This window comes from Vulpes vulpes, chromosome 6, assembly GCF_048418805.1.
Source record: "Vulpes vulpes isolate BD-2025 chromosome 6, VulVul3, whole genome shotgun sequence".
Taxonomy (NCBI): Eukaryota; Metazoa; Chordata; class Mammalia; order Carnivora; family Canidae; genus Vulpes; species Vulpes vulpes.
The window spans coordinates 52,480,296-52,498,627 of record NC_132785.1 but is presented as its reverse complement, the minus strand read 5'-3'; positions in this window follow the sequence as shown (position 1 = coordinate 52,498,627).

The window sequence follows — 18,332 nt, the reverse complement described above, 5'->3', positions numbered from 1 at the left end:
TTAACTTCCATAAGCACTAGTCAGCAAATACAGGTAGCCTCATCACAGTGATCAACCTCCCCTGACGTCCTCCAGTATTTTTCCAGGAGCTCAGCCCAGGACTCAAAACCTTCCCACCTTTTGTTTCAGTAGAGTTGAAGTCAATCTCCCTCCCCTGTGGTAACTGCTTTGATTCGATCAGTCTTAAATAAAGACTTCCTTGCTATTTAACTAGTCTGGTGCAATATTGTTTTTATAGTTCCTATGTACTAAGTAAGATGCAAGCTACTAGTCTTGCAGATATGAACGGGACAGTCTTCTGCTCTGAAGAGATCAAGATACAGATCTGTGGAAGCACTACATCAAGATCTATAAGGAGACACCTGGGTGCTAACTCCAGCTTTGCTAACAAACCCCTAAAGATCATAAAATGTAACCTATAAAACACAGCCTTAAACTTGAAATTATGTACCTTGTTGACAGATAACTTCCACAGAAGAACCTAGAGATAGAAATCTTGTCAGGGTAGGGGGAGGAGGGGAGAAGAGGTGAAAAGCAACGAAAAATGACAAAAACACCAAAGTCTTTCTTTCTCTTGCTTTTAAGAGATTAGGCTTACAAACCTCTATCTGCATGTTTCTATTATCAAGAAGAAGGTGGCCATCGGGTGTTGTGTTTCCTCAGCCGTATCCTGATTATAGACTGGCCTCCCTCCCTCCGCCTCCTTGATTTGTGACCACACTGGACCCCATATCACTCCAATGAGGCACTCCATTTGTATGACTCATCCTCAAGGCTACAATTTTGATGTAAGAGAGAAGAGATGAAATATGGAACTGTTGTAACCTGTCAGAAGGTAAGACCTCACACTTTGTAGTTTGAACCATTAGTGATTCTTATAGAGGAAATCTCAAAAGAGGTAGCAGATGCTATTCAGAAATATTTCTGAGCAAGCAAGGTTTTGATACATGCTGCAAAGCAGCGTTGTCCATTTCTCTTACTGAACCGCCACCAACTTTGCATCTTACTCTGAGGTTCCTTCCTCTATGCTGAGTATTGCTGACATGGGGGGCTTTGTTCAGTGATAATGGATCTGTATGAGGGTGAGAAAAATTGATAAATACTAACCTCAAAGGTAGTATAATTTGTGAACTTAGAAAATGCCTTCTGGCTGCCAGACTGCATGTTTGTTGCTGATGGTGTTGCTGTTGTTTCGCATTAGAGGAAATGGAGAAGAAATGCCAGATCTAAGACAATGAAGAAAAAAGGGGGGCAGAATATGAAGATAGGAGATAGGCTGGCAGTGAATAGAAAATCCTACAAATGTGGGCACTCATGTCAGCCAGGACATGAGCCCCATAATCAGGAGAATATGGGTACTGATGGCAGCAAATGGGAATGTGAGGTCAATTTGTAGCTGAAGTGGGGAGCACTTGAACCTTCCCCAAAGGTTTCTGGAGACGTGTAATCATGAGAGTCTTGAAATGTCAATGGTACCTGACATGACAGAGAGACTAAAGGCAAAGTCAGAAAAATAAGAGTCAAGTTCAGACTCAAAGGTTAAACATGACTAATCCGTGGGCAAGGAGAAAAGCAGTCAGCGAAGGGTAGCAGGATAAAACAAAGAAATGAAGAAACAAAACCAAACCAAGAGGACAAAGATCCTCAAACCTCTATCAGTCAGAATCCCAGTAGGGAACTAATAGCATATTCACACTAGGATCACTGGGGGAGGGGGGGGAGTTGATAAAGGAGCCCTTACAATATGGAGGAAGGGCACTGGGAAGCCACACTAGAGAGTACTGCCAAGGAGCTGTTCCCATCCCGAGTACTGAAGGGATGTAAATAGAAAATAGTGACCACACCCTATAAGGTGAGCCTTATAGAGCAGCATCTTGACTGGAGCCATGACCTTTTTTCAGTGAGCACAGCCAGCTTGAGGCTACCTGGAGGGTGGTTTCCTGGGGTCTAAGGACTCCAACTCCACTCCCTTCTCCTTCTCAGATCTCTTTCTGGGGCTCCCCAATGGTCAGATCCAACCAGAACCCAGACAGAGAGGGTGCCATTGATGTAATTCTTCAAGTCACCTTCCCCAGCCACAGAGTCAAGAGGAGAAAGATGGAAGGGTGCAGATGGAAGATGACCAACATAGAGGCCAAGGGGACAAGAATCAATGCCTCTGACGAGCATCTAAACTTGGTACAGACAGCTAAATGGTTTCTAGCTATGAAATCTGAGTGCAAAGGAGAGCACTGAGGTACTAACTATATTTCAAAGCTCTCTGTGGGAGAATACAAAACCTATTTCCTTTACCAATCATCTACTCATCCAAACAAATATACATATAATTCACGTTGGCATCTGTTGTAAAGAATATTAACACCAAAATAGAATTTACTTTAATGAATCTTTTGAGGGAAGCAACAGAATATTACCAGACAAAAATTTTAGTCCTTAATTAACAATCACAAAAGGCCCTACCATGTTTTTCCACCATGAGTTACAGAGACCTCATTCAGCCTACACAAATGAAAAAGTCAGGCTCTCAGCTGCCAGTCCTTGGTGCTCCAGGGCCCGGCCACTCTTTGGGCAGCTTGCCTATGTTCGCGGCACTAACTCATTAGTAGTCTCTCTCCCTAAACACAACTCCCCCCACAACACACACTCCCGTCAACCTCTTTCAGCCACTAGAGAGTTCTCTTTGGAACATGGCGTGCTGAGGTTTAGAAAACAAACACAGGCACTTTTTTTTTTTTTTATGTGCCAAAGAATTATGGATACCATTATTGCTGTCCCACATGGCCACCATTAGTTTCCGATGATCGTGCATCTCTCATTTATTAAAGACTATTTGATTTAGAATGTAATAATAAAAAATGTTTTTCTACCTATGGCATCAATTATGCAGATTGGCTTTTCTGGGGGGAAAAAGTAACGAGACATCATCAGTATTCTTTGAATTTCTGACTTAATTCACACAGTTACCGTGAGAGCATAACTTATTATTTGGTACCCGAGGTTGATGAATTCTCCACAGGCTGTCAGTAATTATTCTCAAGTATCTATTATGAGGACACAGAAAATTGCTATTATGTGCTGACTCAGTAGTGTGTGTGAGTACTCCACTCCCTCCCTACTCCGTCTCCAGGCTCTGAGATTTTACCATGATATATCTTAGCTGGTTCACACTTGAAAGTTCTATTAAATTTCAAATTATCTAATCACACTACTGATGTTATATTAAGATATAAATAAAAGAAATATCGAGGTGATTTATCTGTGCATGTTACCCAGTAAGGAAGAAAATGCAAAACGAAACCTTAGGATGATGTAAGTAACAACCACAACAAAAAATATTTCAAGGCATCTCTGTGGCTGCCTCTTCTCATTAGACTTTGATCTCAGGTTCAGTGGAACATGAGAGACCCAATCACAGGACAACCCTCCCGAGGACACTGCTGAGGTCAGGACTCTTTGGGTGCAACTGAACATAAAACACAACCGAACTGGTTCTCAAGGAAGCAAAAAGGGAAGTGGTGGGGTTTCATAATGTAGAAGTCTGGCCTCAGGAATGGCAGACACTCAGATTATGCTCAAATGGCTCCCCTTCCATCTTATGATAGTGTACTGGTCCTTCTTTTCCCCCTGTATATTGGTTTTTATCTTGCTTGTTGCTCTGATGTTTATCCTTGAGGCATGAGGAGTAAAGGCCTGGATGACCTCTGGATGTGGCCATCTGAGTTTAAGGGCCTGGAGTGGGATGCAGAGGATGAGCCATGTTGTGACCAACAACCCAAAGGAAGGCAAAGTTATTGCCAACAGACATGTGGGAAGGAACAGTTGAGTGGACAAGATCAGGAAATGTCAACATGGATTCTAACACCATAGGACCTGAAGCCACCCATCCAGACAAACACAGATTTCTGTGGGAGTTCAGGGAGGCAAAGACAGGATCCTGAGCATATCACTGAAGGTTATGGGGCTATAAAAAATGGTCTTCAGCCAAAGCTGTTGCTCATTATGTCATCCTTTACCCTTGTGTTGCAGAAGAGAAAACAAAAGAAGTTGTGAAGGGGGGATAATGTATCATGGAATGCTGGAAACCTGGAGAACTGGTACAAACTCCTTCATGATCATTTCCTCTACCCTCTAGGTACAAATTAAACAACCACCAACACAAACCAACCTAATTTTCTTTAGTTATTTTAGTGTTTTAATAAATATTCAGAACCTACTGAGAGCCTATATATCACCTCATAGTCCTGTAACAAGGTGGAAGAACATAGGATATTTTTATTGAAACAGTTTATAACTAATGGCTCTCCATGCTGGGTATTTTCCTAAATACCTTCTTAAATGATTAACACCTTTTTGTTGCTGAAATTCTGATTGTGTATTTAAAAAGTGGCATCTGATAGACACTGTGCCTTTCCATACTTATTTCTCAGTGGCACACAAGATAAGTTCGACACAATTAAACAGGCTCTGTGGCTTCACCTTGCTGTGACAAGGGGAAAAAAACCAAAATACTTATTTGCATGGCCCTCTCCAGCTCTGCTTCATTCACTCACCCATGTCTTCCCCAAGCGCGATGGGCAAAGGTAAGTAAGACATGGTCTTTGCTCTCAAAATCCAGGGAAAGATAGTCACAACCACCAATAAATCCTTATATGGCACAAGTATGTACATGGGTGACCATGTCACACAGAAGCCCAGAGGGCAAGAAACAAACTCCTGGAAAGCCAGTGGGAAATCCAGAAGAGATGATGCTGAGTCTCAAAGGCCAGGAAGGACTCTGCCAAGCACCCATGAAGAGTGTGTGGGCTGAGATTGAAGCACTCCAGGCAGACATCTGTGTGGGGAATAGCCTAGAAATGGACAAGGGCACAATGTGGCAATTCAAATATAAGCACTAGATGCGACAAAAAGTACTGGAAGATGACATTGCTACAAGAGACTGGGCTGGCTGGTAAAACAAAGTCTATGTCCCACGTGCATTAGTTTCCTAGGAGTGCCTTGATGTTCCCAAAATCAGATGACAAAACAACACTGATGCTCTCTCAGTTCTGGACACTGAAAATCTGAAATCAAGGTGGTGGCTCTGTGGGAAAAACTGTTCCACAGTCCCTACTATCTTCTGGTGTTTTCCAGCAATCCTTAGAGTTCCTTGGTTTGCAGCTACATCACTCCAATCTCCGCCTCTGTCTTCACATGGCCTTCTCTCTTCCTGTGTTTATCTCTATGTGTTTCCTTTTCTTACAAGGACACTGGTCATATTGGATTCAGAGTCCACCCCACTATGGTATGACCTCATCATAATTATTTCTTTTTTTAAAGATTTTATTTATTTATTCAAGAGAGACACAGAGAGAGAGGCAAAGACACAGGCAGAGGGAGAAGCAGGTTCCCTGCAGCAGGTCCGATGTGGGGCTCAATCCCAGGACCCTGGGACCATGACCTGAGCTGAAGACAGATGCTCAACCACTGAGCCACCCAGGTGCCCCTAATTATGTCTTAATGACATCTACAAAGGCCTTCTTTCCAAATAAGCTCACATTCATGGGTACCATATGTTTCTGGGATCAATTCAACCCACAATACCATGGTAATGAGTGTCAAAGAAAAATTGTACCAGACAAATTACACAGATAAGGAAAGCTTTTTTCCAGACTATTGCAATAGAAGTCAAGACTATTCATAATAAAAGAAAGAGACTGAACTGGAATCCACAGAAACAAAAAGTGGGAGAGTTTTAAGTGCTGGGGTGAGCTGGTAGAAATGTACCACAGGACATCAGGTGAGGTTGGTCACTATGATGAGGCCACCTGTGTTTCCTGACTCGTGCTTATAGAAGTTAGGCTCTGGTCTTCCCACAGAGACTAGGAGATGCAGCACCATCTTTCTTGATGATGTCATTTCAGAGGATGGCTCCCATATCCTTGAGAAAGACATCCCTGGGCTATAGGAGATCTACATCTCAAAGGGCAGGGAAATAATTTACACTTGCAAGTTTCTAAAGTAAACTCTCTAAGAAAGGGTAGGTCAGGGGCCTGTAGTCAGGGAGAAACCTGTCTAAAATTTAGACAGGCTGAGCATCCATTGATAGCTTGTAAACCACTATCACTTTTCCCCTGTACAGAACAAGAGACAGGAAGAATGGATGGGAAAAGGAAAGGAAGGATCAAGGTCTGTACCTGAATGATAATCAGAGCAATTATTTTTCCAAACTGAAAGGCAGCACTCACTCAAAGACATCTTCAGCAGCTCTCAATAAACTCAAGACAGACCCCCAATTGGGGATCATGGGTTTGTGAAACACATGTTGTCTTCAGTCCACAGATATTAATGTCCCTCAATTAAAAAAGAAAGAAAGAAAGAAAGAAAGAAAGAAAGAAAGAAAGAAAGAAAGAAAGAAGAAAGAAAGAGAAGAAAGAAAGAAAGAGAGAGAGAGAGAAAGAGAGAAAGAAAGAAAGAAAGAAAGAAGAAAGAAAGAAAGAAAGAAAGAAAGAAAGAAAGAAAGAAAGAAAGAAAGAAAGAAAAAGGAGCTTTCTAAGAATTCCACGGGGGTCTCATTGAATAGAACAATCATCCTATCCTTTTCTGCTTGGAAAGAACTCTACTAGTATGCATCTTAGAAGATCTAGAGATACCAAACTGGGCAATGTTACATCATAACCAGTGTATTTCTAGGGAGGCACATGTTCTCAATGAAGGATTAGCAAATTTTTACTGAAAAGGGCCAGAGAGTAAATATTTATCACTTTGCAAGCCACATGGTCTCTGTCACCACTACTCAACTCTGTTGTGGCACAAAAGTAGTCAGAGATAATGTAGCAATGAATGGGAATGCCTGTGTCCCAATAAAAATGTATAGACATCAAAATTTGACTTTCATATGTAATAATATTTTTCTTTTGAGTTTTTTCGATCATTTAAATATGTAATATCCATTATTAGCTTATAAGTATACAAAAACAGGCAATGGGCCATATTTGGCCTGGAGTTGTAGATTACCCACCCTTGGTCTAAATGAAAAAGCAACTGCAAATTCCGCATATTCCCAGTGCATCTCATTTTCTTGCCTCACATCAAAATATGAGATAGTCGTAGTGGGGGGAAATATCCCAGCACTTCTGTTGACAACAAGAGAAAGAGTGTCAAGTCTTACATTGTTTTGCCAGTGTCCAGCCTCACAAGAGCCAAACACTACACAAAGCGATCATTAATTAACATATTCAACAAACATTTATTGAAGGACTGCTCTAAGCCAAGCACAATGCCAGGCAGTAAGAACATATACAGCAGTGATGAAAACCCTTAGCCTCGTGGAGTTCACCCCCATACCTAGGTGAGCAGTAAAGTCACCTCCATCACTGTCAAAAACCACAGATGGTAGATATTTTTCAAATATTCCTCAGACCAATTAAACCAGAATCTTGAAGGTAGAGCCTAGTCATCCTCAGAGTGAATTGCTTTTGAAAACTCCTAGTGGCCACACTGTAGCCCAAAAGTGATTTGGTTGCTCTGCAGTGGGCTTGGGCACAGGTAGTTTTTAAAGTTGTCCAGGTAATTCTAAAGCCCAAACTGTATTGTGAACACTGGCCTAGCCCTTTTAAGTAGACAGACGTGATGCTTGAAACTCAAGGATCCCAAAAATGACACCCACAGCTGAAAGTAGTTTAGGGAAGAGCCCCAACACTGACAGCCCCCGCCATGACTTCACTTCCATGGGACCAGAATGTTCAAGCTTTGGCTGATCCCTCAGATCCCTAGACCTTCCATAACCAGGCTCTAATCTTATAGCTTCCTACTTTGAGGTCTCAACTACCTCCCTTGTTCCACATGTTCATATCTCAGGTGCTTCTTTCTCAAAAAATAGAACCGTTAAAACATAGTTTTCTCACTCTTAAAAGCTGTGTCGCTTAGTGATTCTTCTCAAAGGATGGTCCCTGATCCAGCAGCATCTAGCTCACCTGGAACATACTAGAAATGCATATTCCTGACCTCACCCCAGACTTACGAATCAGGTGTTCTGAGGGTGGGTCCCAGCAGCCTGTGTTATAACAACCCCTCCAAGGTGATTCTGAAACATCCCCAGGTTTTGAGAATCAATGGCACAGAGAAGTGAAGAGCTTGGTGAATTTTGAAGAGACCACCAGGTCAAGTGGCAGTTATTTTTTCAAAAATTAACCATTAGACTAAAATTTGAGGAGCTAAGTGTTTCAGAATTGTAGCTCTTGATCTCTTAGGACACTCAAACTTGAAAGATAACAGAGCTCTTTCAGCCTTGAAAAAAAAAAAAAAGAAAAAGAAGGAAATCCTGCCATTTGTGACAATAAGGATGAACCTGGAGGACATTATGCTAAATGAAATAAACCAGATGCAGAAAGAGAAATACTGCATGATCTCACGTATATGTGGAATACATCTTTTTTAGAAAAGTCAAATTCGTGGCAACAGAGAGTAGAATGGTTGTTACCAGAGCCTGGGAGGTGGGGGATATGAGATGTCTGTCAAAGGTTACAAACATTCATTGTAAGTTCTGCTGACATAATGTCCAGCATGGTGACTGTAGTTAACAACACTTCACTGAATACTGGGAGTTTACCATGAGAGTGGATCCCAAGTGTTCTCACCACACACACAATACAATGGTCACCATGTGATGTGGTAGATATGTTAATTAGTTTGATGATGGTAACTGTGTCCTAACAAATATGTATATCAAAATATCTCCTTGCATACTCTCACTATATACAATTTTTGTCAATCATACCTCAATAGAACTGGGGGGAAAAATAATAGGGTTTTGTCAGCCAAAAACTGCAATTCGTGGGGATCACTGTCTCCAGAATTAGAATATTCTTTCCATATAGAGTTTCTAAAACATATCACAAGAACATTTCCATCATTTTTTTTTTTAAAGAGAGAGGCAGAGCAGGAGTGGCAGGGGTGGTGCCTGAGGGAGAAGGAGTGAGAGAATCTTAAGCAGGCTCCATGCCTAGTACAGAGCCCAAGGTGGGGCTTGAGCTCATGACTCTAAGGTCATAACCTGAGCTGAAATCAAGAGTAGGACATTTAACTGATTGAGCCACCCAGATTCCCTGGACATTACCATCATTTTTAGGTCACTGGCATAGAACATAATTTGGGAGTGGAAGATAGAGCTCTATGGCTTGCTGGAAAATTAAACAGAAAAAGATTTGGGGGATCCCTGGGTGGCGCAGCAGTTTGGCGCCTGCCTTTGGCCCAGGGCGTGATCCTGGAGACCCGGGACCGAATCCCACGTCGGGCTCCTGGTGCATGGAGCCTGCTTCTCCCTCTGCCTGTGTCTCTTCCTCTCTCTCTCTCTGTGTGTGTGTGACTATCATAAAAAAAAAAAAGATTTGGGTTGGCTGGTGGAGTGGGTGGTGGCATTAGGCTTAAAGCTTCCAAGAGTTGGTCAGCATGAAGCTGGGGAGCTGGTAACCACAGGATTACTCCTCAGCCTCTCTACTTTGAGGCTGATCTAACTGTGGTAGTGGGATGTGCTGTTTTTGGAAGGTCTGATTCCTTTTCTTTTCATTGCTCACCATGCCACAAAAATGGAGGCCTCCAAGGCTCACAGAATATGGGTTCTACATAACCATTGTCAAAGGGATCCCTGGGTGGCGCAGTGGTTTGGCGCTTGCCTTTGGCCCAGGGCGCGATCCTGGAGACCCGGGATCGAATCCCACATCAGGCTCCCGGTGCATGGAGCCTGCTTCTCCCTTTGCCTCTGTCTCTGCCTCTCTCTCTCTCTCTCTCTGTGGCTATCATAAATAAATAAAAATTTAAAAAAAAATAACCATTGTCAAAGATAACAAAGCCAGCCACTTGTTGAAGATGTACAGACAGATTTGAATCAGTAACATACTGTTGCAATAGGGGAAAGAATCCAGTGTGAACTCAACTTCAATTTGTGCAGAGGTGATTGTTCTAAAGGGAAGAGGAAGGTACAGCAGGAGCTCCAGAAGAGTCAGGAAGGGAAAAACCACAAAAAAAGCAGGGGCGGTGTTAGTCCCTATAAAACCATCTGGATTTGCTAACTGGTGCTTGTGGAAGTTAGGTTCCTCCTCTCCCATGGAGGCCAGGAGATGGGAGCCCTGTCTTCAGGTGCCATTGGGAACAGTCAAATGAAGCCACCTGCTTGTGCATTTGGGGGCATACCATCCCTATGTCCTACTGTGTGTGTGTGTGTGTGTGTGTGTGTGTGTGTGTGTGTGTAAAGAACAGTGCTAAAATCTCTCCAGCCCACTGAAGAAATGGTATCAGGGAGAAATGAGCAGTTAAGAAACTCTTCAAAGATATTTTTATCTCAGAGAAAGTGGGACTCCACCCACGGCTGCATATACCCAGGAGAGAGTCTGTTTGGAAAACGCTGATACACTATGAACCTTAGAAGGGAGGTTCACAGAGACATTTCCTTTTTAACTTCAGGAAGAGAGACACAGCACTAAATATTCCAAACTGCTGCTCTAAATTTGTCAGAGACAAAAGAAACAGCAGAAAAGTCAAAGGCATGGTCATCTAAACACAACAGACGGTAGGAAGCTCATCTCCTGAGGGAAAAAAAATCTTGAAAAATAATCAGTGTACAACAAATGTTATTAAGTGGCAAAAGCAAACACAGTAAAATACAGGTGGAAAATATAGTCTTAGCTGTAACCAGGCTAGAAAACAAGACAATTAAGAAACTGTAAAAGACTTCAGAATATAATTAGAAGGGAAATAAGAATTAACTGCCAGCTAACGGAGAAGGTATGGAGTGAACATGCACCCAGGGTGTGTAATGAATGAAGTACAAGGAGAGGGAGAAAATATGTCACAGATTTTGACCCTCTTCCTCTTGTTCCTATTAAATTCCAATTGGAATCAAAGTTATACATGCAGAACAGCAGGCTTAAGAAGATGTAACATGAATAGATGTATAAAATTCATTCTTTGCCCAAGAAACTAAATTCAGTCACGATTCTCTCTCATGCTTTCCCCCCATGCTCTGTCCAGTGTTATATTTGTCACCCCTGTGCTCAGAGAAGCCCATACAAGTAAGGACATGAAGCATGATAATTGTTCAACACACCACCTACAAGGCTCAAGAGATGCTACAAGTTAAAGGCAATGGGCCCCAGATAGTGAAAACTTCCCACAGGTTTTATGGGCAAAGTAAGGGCAAAGGCAACTCATAGCTGGTGCTTTGAACGTTTCCCTGACTCAGGTGAGGGGCATTCCCGGGACACAGGTATGGCCAGTAGAAGGGGTGTGGAAGGCAGTCAATGAAGGACAGCCATGAAGCAGTAGCCAGATATGTCTGCACAGTTCTAGAGGGTGTGAATAGATCAGTGGTTCTCAGTGGTGGTCGTTTTATCTTCCAAGGAACATTTGACAATATCTGGAGACATTTTTGTCACACTGGGGGAGGGTGCCACTGACATTTGGTAAGTACACGCCCAGAACACTGCTAACACAGAACCCCCCACAAGGAAGACTTATCCAGCCCTAAATGTCCCTAAAGCTGAGATCAAGAAGCCATGGTGCAGACCAAGAAATTTAAAACAAAACAAAACAAGAAGAACTGTCAAAGTGTGAAAAGGATTCAGCTTGTGGCAGAAGAATCAGTATTAAATTTGGGGGAATGATGGAGATATGGCAAACCAGATCAGTAGCATAGCATGTGGATATTAGGATAGCAGGTGTGTTCTGAGAGAAAAGAGAAAAAGTCATTGGAACAATATGAACAAGAAGTCATACTAGATCTTTTACTTCATGCATAGTAGTTGGACAAGCTTGCACTAGATGTTTAAGATTTCTTATGAAGTAAGATATGCAAATAGTGCAGAGCAAGGGGAATGGCCTGAGCCCTATGTAAGTCATGTGAAGTGGGATGCAAGAGAGGCAAGCTGGATGGAAAGCACTTGAACTGGGCTGAAGAGATGGAAGGCTCACATCCCTGCCAATCAGGAATAAGGTATGCAATCCTTAAATTGCATATTTATAGGTTCTCAAAATAAACTTGTTTGCACAGTTGGAGGAGCAGCTTCTGCCATAGAAGGAGGCTGAAAGGGGAAAGTTTCTGAAAAAGTAGCATTAATTTGAAAATATTTCTTCTCCTGAGTAGAAAACTAGAAGCTATGGCATTAGTAGCCCATGAATATCCTATGAAGAGCTTCTTCCAAGATCCTCGATTTAAATATGGTGTGTTGGGGCCTCCACCATAGCTCTGACACCCTGGGACAGAAAGTTCAACCAAACCCTAACAATTATGAGCAGGACAACTGACCACGTCAGTCTAAAGCCATTTCCAGGGCCTGAGTTTCATTCTGCCTCATGCTGACATGTCCTCATGGAGCCAAGGCCAATAGCAAATTTAATAAATCCCACAGATTGTGGTACTTAGTCCAAATCTAGTGTGTATTCCCCTAGCGGATTTTGTTTTATCATGCTTTAAGCAGTCTCTCCGGAACTCTCTGAGTAACTATGATTTTTTTTTTTTAACAAATTTGTGTTCACTGATCCATAGATGTTGTGATACCATCGTAAATCCCTACAATACCAGGCATGCTTTCAGAGGTTTCATTTTTGGTTGCTTCTTATATTCTCATCTACTTTGATGTGAAGCAAAACCTTTACACAAATTTCAAAGGTCTACAACATTAAAAGGATTACAATGGCAAAATGTCAACAATTTTGCACAATGAGCTGAGAAATGTTTCTGAAAGCTGCTCTCTTTATCAAAAGAACATACACATCTAGTTATTCTGAATCTGTGCCAATCTTCTTGCAATGCTGTCTTGAAGAGCATTTAAAAGGCTTTTTGTTCCATTACTATGGCTGGAATGATTTAAAAAAATACAGTTGGAAATGACACCTCAGTAAGTGAATTAAAAATGAAAGGGGGGAGGACTTAATAAGGCAAGGGCACATGCAAAGTACCATCATCTTTCAAAATCTGTTCACCTGGTTCACCTAGATTGAACCACCAGAAAATGCCATATCGATCCAAAGATACCTTAAAAATTACACTAAAATAAAAAAAAATGGTTGCTTCAAAAAAGTTTACATATATAATTTTTCTTTTTGTCAGAGAGTCTTTTCCAATAACTGTAAAGTTGTAACTTACTTTCGAAAATTCCTTAGTCTTCATCAAATGTTCATGAATGTCACTTCTTATAATCATTGACCTCAATTTTCTTTTAAAAATAAGTTCTAAGAAACACACATAAGCATGCCTTGGGAACCTGATCTTCACTTCAGATGACCAGATAAAACCTATGAAAATTTTAAAGCTTGCTACAATCTTAAAAGCTTGCTTTTAGACAAGGGGAAAATTATATCCAACTTAGGACAAACTGCAGCCTGTGTTAAATAAATTTGAGTATCACCTATTTAATATTCTATATCTATATTTGCATATATCCAAGTAATTGACATTAAGACAATAATTATCCTAAAAACACTTCATGTCTACCATACATTTTTATATAGAACTTTTTAAAAAAGATTTTATTTATTTATTTGAGAGAGAGAACATGAGCAGAGGGAGGGGCAGAAGGAGAGGGATAAGCAAACTCCCCGCTGAGCATGGCTGATTCCCAGGGCCCTGCAATCATGACCTGAGCCTAAGTCGAATGCTTAACTGATTGATCCACCCAGGCGCCCCTACACAGAAGTTTTACCATATCTCTTAAACAGGAATCTTCACACAAATAAGTTCATATAAAAGTAACTTACAGAAAATGTACAGAAACATAATACTGGTCAAGTGTGCAACAGGAAAGGATTAAAATATTTCCTACTTAAATAATGCTAATAAAAATTCTTTGGAAAAAATTTGGAAAGATCTGTCAGCCAACAGATAAAAGTCAAAATTACAAAATATCAATTTCTATTTAGTACTAGTCTTAAGTCCTTGATTTTCCACAGAGCAAAAAGAGAAAAAGTACAAGGGGGAAAAAACCAATATTCCGGAAGCACCCACCGTATATTCCAGACACTCTGCTTGGTGCTTTGTGTCAATGACCTCATTCCACTGCAAGAATAACAATGTGGGATAGAAGCATAAGTGCATTACCTTAACATACCCAATTTTTGACAGCTAAAGTCGTAGTAACTACAGCTCGGTTTCTCCCACTGTCATACTTTTTTGACTATCCCAGAACTTTCCAAAGACCTATAGGAAACAATCCTATTTGATTGTATTTTTTTCATCATGTCTCAAATTAATTTGACCACAGAACACATTTTTTTTTCCTACCTTTTCCTACAAATGGCTGTTGAGGGAACATGGTAATACACCAGTCTTTTTAGTGTGAGTAAACTGAACATATTACTGGAAGATGAAAACTATACAATCTGTTGAGGATACTCAAAACAAGTTCCTATGAAGGAATGTTGATCTAGGTACAATGCTACTTTTCACTTCTTGGCTCTTTAATACAGACATACCTCAAAGATATTGTAGGCTTGGTTCCCGACTACTGCAATAAAGCAAACATCACAACAAAGTAATCCAAATGAACTTTTTAGTTCTGTAGTGCATATCAAAGTTATGTTTATATTATACACTAGTCTATTAAGTATGCAATAGCATTCTATCTTTTTTTGCATTGTATCTTTAAAAAGATACATACTTAAATTTTTGAAAATACATGATTGCTAAAATATACTAATCATCATCTGAACTTCCAATACATTGTAATCACTGATCATAGGTCACCATAACAAATATCACAATAATGAAAAAGTTTGGAATATTGTTAAGAATTACTAAAATATGTCACAGAGACACAGAGTCCGCAAATGCTGTTGGGAAAATGGTATCAATAGATTTTCTTGATGCAGGTTGCCACAAACCTTCAATTGTAAAAAAAAAAAAGTTTGTGAGTAACAAGAAGAATGATAAAACAAACTACAATAAAACCAAGTGTGCCTGTATTCTAAGAATCCCAACTTGTCTCAAACAATTTGCAATAAATTGTTATAGCATAATTGGCTACTCTCTCCAGAAATATCTGCACATTAAAAAAAGAGAATGAGGGATCCCTGGGTGGCGCAGCCGTTTGGCGCCTGCCTTTGGCCCAGGGCGCGATCCTGGAGACCCGGGATCGAATCTCACGTCGGGCTCCCGGTGCATGGAGCCTGCTTCTCCCTCTGCCTGTGTCTCTGCCTCTCTCTCTCTCTCTCTGTGACTATCATAAATAAATAAATAAAAATTTAAAAAAAAAAAAAAAGAGAATGGGGCAGCCTGGGTGGCTCAGCGGTTTAGCGCCACCTTCAGCCCAAGGCGTGATCCTGGAGACCCGGGATCCAGTCCCACATCAGGTTCCCTGCATGGAGCTGCTTCTCCCTCTGCCTGTGTCTCTGCCTCTTTCTCTGTGTGTGTGTGTCTCTCATGAATAAATAAATAAAATGTTTTTTAAAAAAATTAAAAAATTAAATAAAAGAAGAGAATGGTGAGAATTCTCTCCTTTAACACAATGGTAAGATTTGAAGTGTTAAGGGTTTCCTTGGAATAGCTAAGCTCTACAGAGCACCTCATATCTCAATACACTTGAGACGATCTGCTTGGCATATCTTGGGACAAGCACCAACTTGACCTAACTGCATCTTACTTTCCTCAAGAAAATGTGAGTAACAAGATGCCACTTTGTACAGATGTACAGAAATACTTAACAAATAAGTGAACTGTTTGTAATGCAATTTGAGCTGCCCATGCAAAAGGTGTAGAAGGAGGCCTGTAAATGTAAAACACTCCTATCTGGTAAAGTCATTGATTGAACTTAAAGTACAGGTTTCCCTTTAAAAAATGGCACAAACAGTGAAATGTATGACTTAGTAAGTCCAAAACACATCATATGAAAATGACTTTTTTAGTAAATCGGGAAGAAACTAAAAATGTTTTTGACTATGAGTTTGTTAAAATATGACATTGTTACCATAATTTCCATATTTAAATATGAAGTAAATGCATAATTCTCATTTGTCAAAGTGAGTATCAGCAAGCCAAAGACTATTTAAATGGAGATAATCTCCTTTTTTATTTTCTTGTTACTGCTTTTTCACAAAAAGTTCAGCAGAATAAGTGAGAATATATTACAGAATTTCAGCTCTAATATTTTCACAGATTCCTCTATTTGTAGGGTGTTTTTCTCTACATTATTCTGTGTGAAATACTGTGCTAAAATGTGACTCTGAAAAATTCAAATCAAAGTTTTAGAAACTGCTGGCATTCACAACTTTCCAAATATTTATCTATTTTGCAAAATTAAAAACACACTGTTGCTGTAAAATAATTCACATACTCTAATTCCAGTATCCATAGCTAATTCTTTAAACATCAATTTTGGGCTGAATCTGTGCTAAAGGCACTATAGGAGGACAACCACACAAAAAGTTTATATAACATGGCCCCTCCCCTCACAGAACTAAGAATTCAATTATGAATTAAAATAACAAGCAAAATAGTGGCCAAACACCTTACTAAAGTACAGATCCTTGATACTCTTGAAAAAGGCATTCAGAGAGTTTCATGGGTCCCAAAGCATCAGGCTCTCCCTACAGCCCTCCTGGGTTACTGAGATGGGTAACACATAAGCTAAGTGACTTTCAGAATTGAAGCAAGAAGAGGAGAAATGATTAACTGAACTTTCATAGATTCCCAAGTCTACTTAAGAACAATTATAAAATTGTGTGATACTGACAGCAATGCTAATATTCAAAAAGGAAGGACATACACAATCATGTATACACAATAAATATTTTTGCATATCCACTATGTACCTGGAAACTCTTGTTGGTGCCACAAAATGGTAGTCAATAAATATATTCGCAATGATGTATTAGTAATATTTATTAGTCAATAAGTACCAAGACTATTCTCTTATGAAACTAATATTCCACTAGAAAGAGACAGGGAGTAAATCAATAAATATTTAGTTTCTCAGCCTATGCTATGAGTGCAAGAGACATAGGAAATGCTAGAAATTGGGCTTGGTTACTAGTTATACAGAATGGTCAGGAAATATTTCTCTGGTAATTTGATATTTGAGTAAAGAACTAAAAATGTCAAAGAGAATGACAAAAAAAAAAAAGAGAAAAGCATGTGCAAAGACCCTGAGGTGGCAGTGATGTTAGCAAATTTGAGTAACAGTGAGGAGGCCAGTGTGGCAGGAGTGAAGTGTGAGGGAGAGAGATGGAAATGATGTTAAGGATAGATGTGTGTATATAGGATATGGGCAACAAAAGTCAACAGTGCTGGCCAGAAGCACACATGATGTAGAGTCGTATTAGAAAGTGTCATAACACCTTTCAAGGACACCTTCGCACAGATCTTGAAAGATAAATAAGATTTGTCCAACTAGAAGGGAAGGGTAAAAATGTTGATTTATACTTAGCTCTATTAACGGCCTGATTTTTAAATATTTTTGATACCTTTGAGAACATTCAACAGAAGACCAAAACTTCTCCCCAGCCTTCTCTTCAAGATGAATCTTCCATTCCTGGCCATTTTCTCCCACCAGGGCATCTTCTTAGAGCCCACTGAATTCTTCTAGCCAGTTCATGGCTTTCTAACTTTCTTCACTTTACTCTGGAAATTTCTCAAAAAAATAAGAAAGTATAATCAAACTACTCACATATGGCTCCATGTGAAAGGAAAACTTCTGAGAAATCATTAGTGTCTGATTAACATTTTTTTAAAAATCCATGGTGGCCTCAGTTGCTACCAGCTTATAGTAGCAGAAACCTTAAGAATGTAAAAAAAGGTGAATTTTCAGACTGCTGTCTGATAAAGGTGTTCAAGCATGGTTTGGAAAAAAAGGCGAGAACTAATCATGCAAGATGATCTCATCCTAAATATACATTAATTTATGAGGTGTTAACAGCATAGGAATTAACTTATGAAATAACTGCTTATTTTATTAAGCAAAATGGATCAAAATGTGATACTCACATTATAACAAACATGAAATACATCATACTAAAAGACAACTAAATAATGCCTGAAATGGATTTTATAAAGGCAACATGCCTACTCAGTGGTCCAACCCCTCTCAAGTTCAAGATACTAAATCAGGAACTAAATTTTCAAACTCATTTCTTTAGCCTTAATAGACATACACAAGCAACTGGTGGCTGTTTCTGTGTTTCAATTTCCTTAGCTATTCATTGAGGAAAATACTATTTCTCTACTTCCCAAGGGGTATCTTTTACACTTAGTTCATGTCTGCCAACTGCTAAATATAATGGTTTTTTCTATTGTGTGTCTATAGACCTCAAAACAATTATTTGCAATTTTCGAGGCACAAAAAAAAAAATCAATGTATCCTACTTTCATT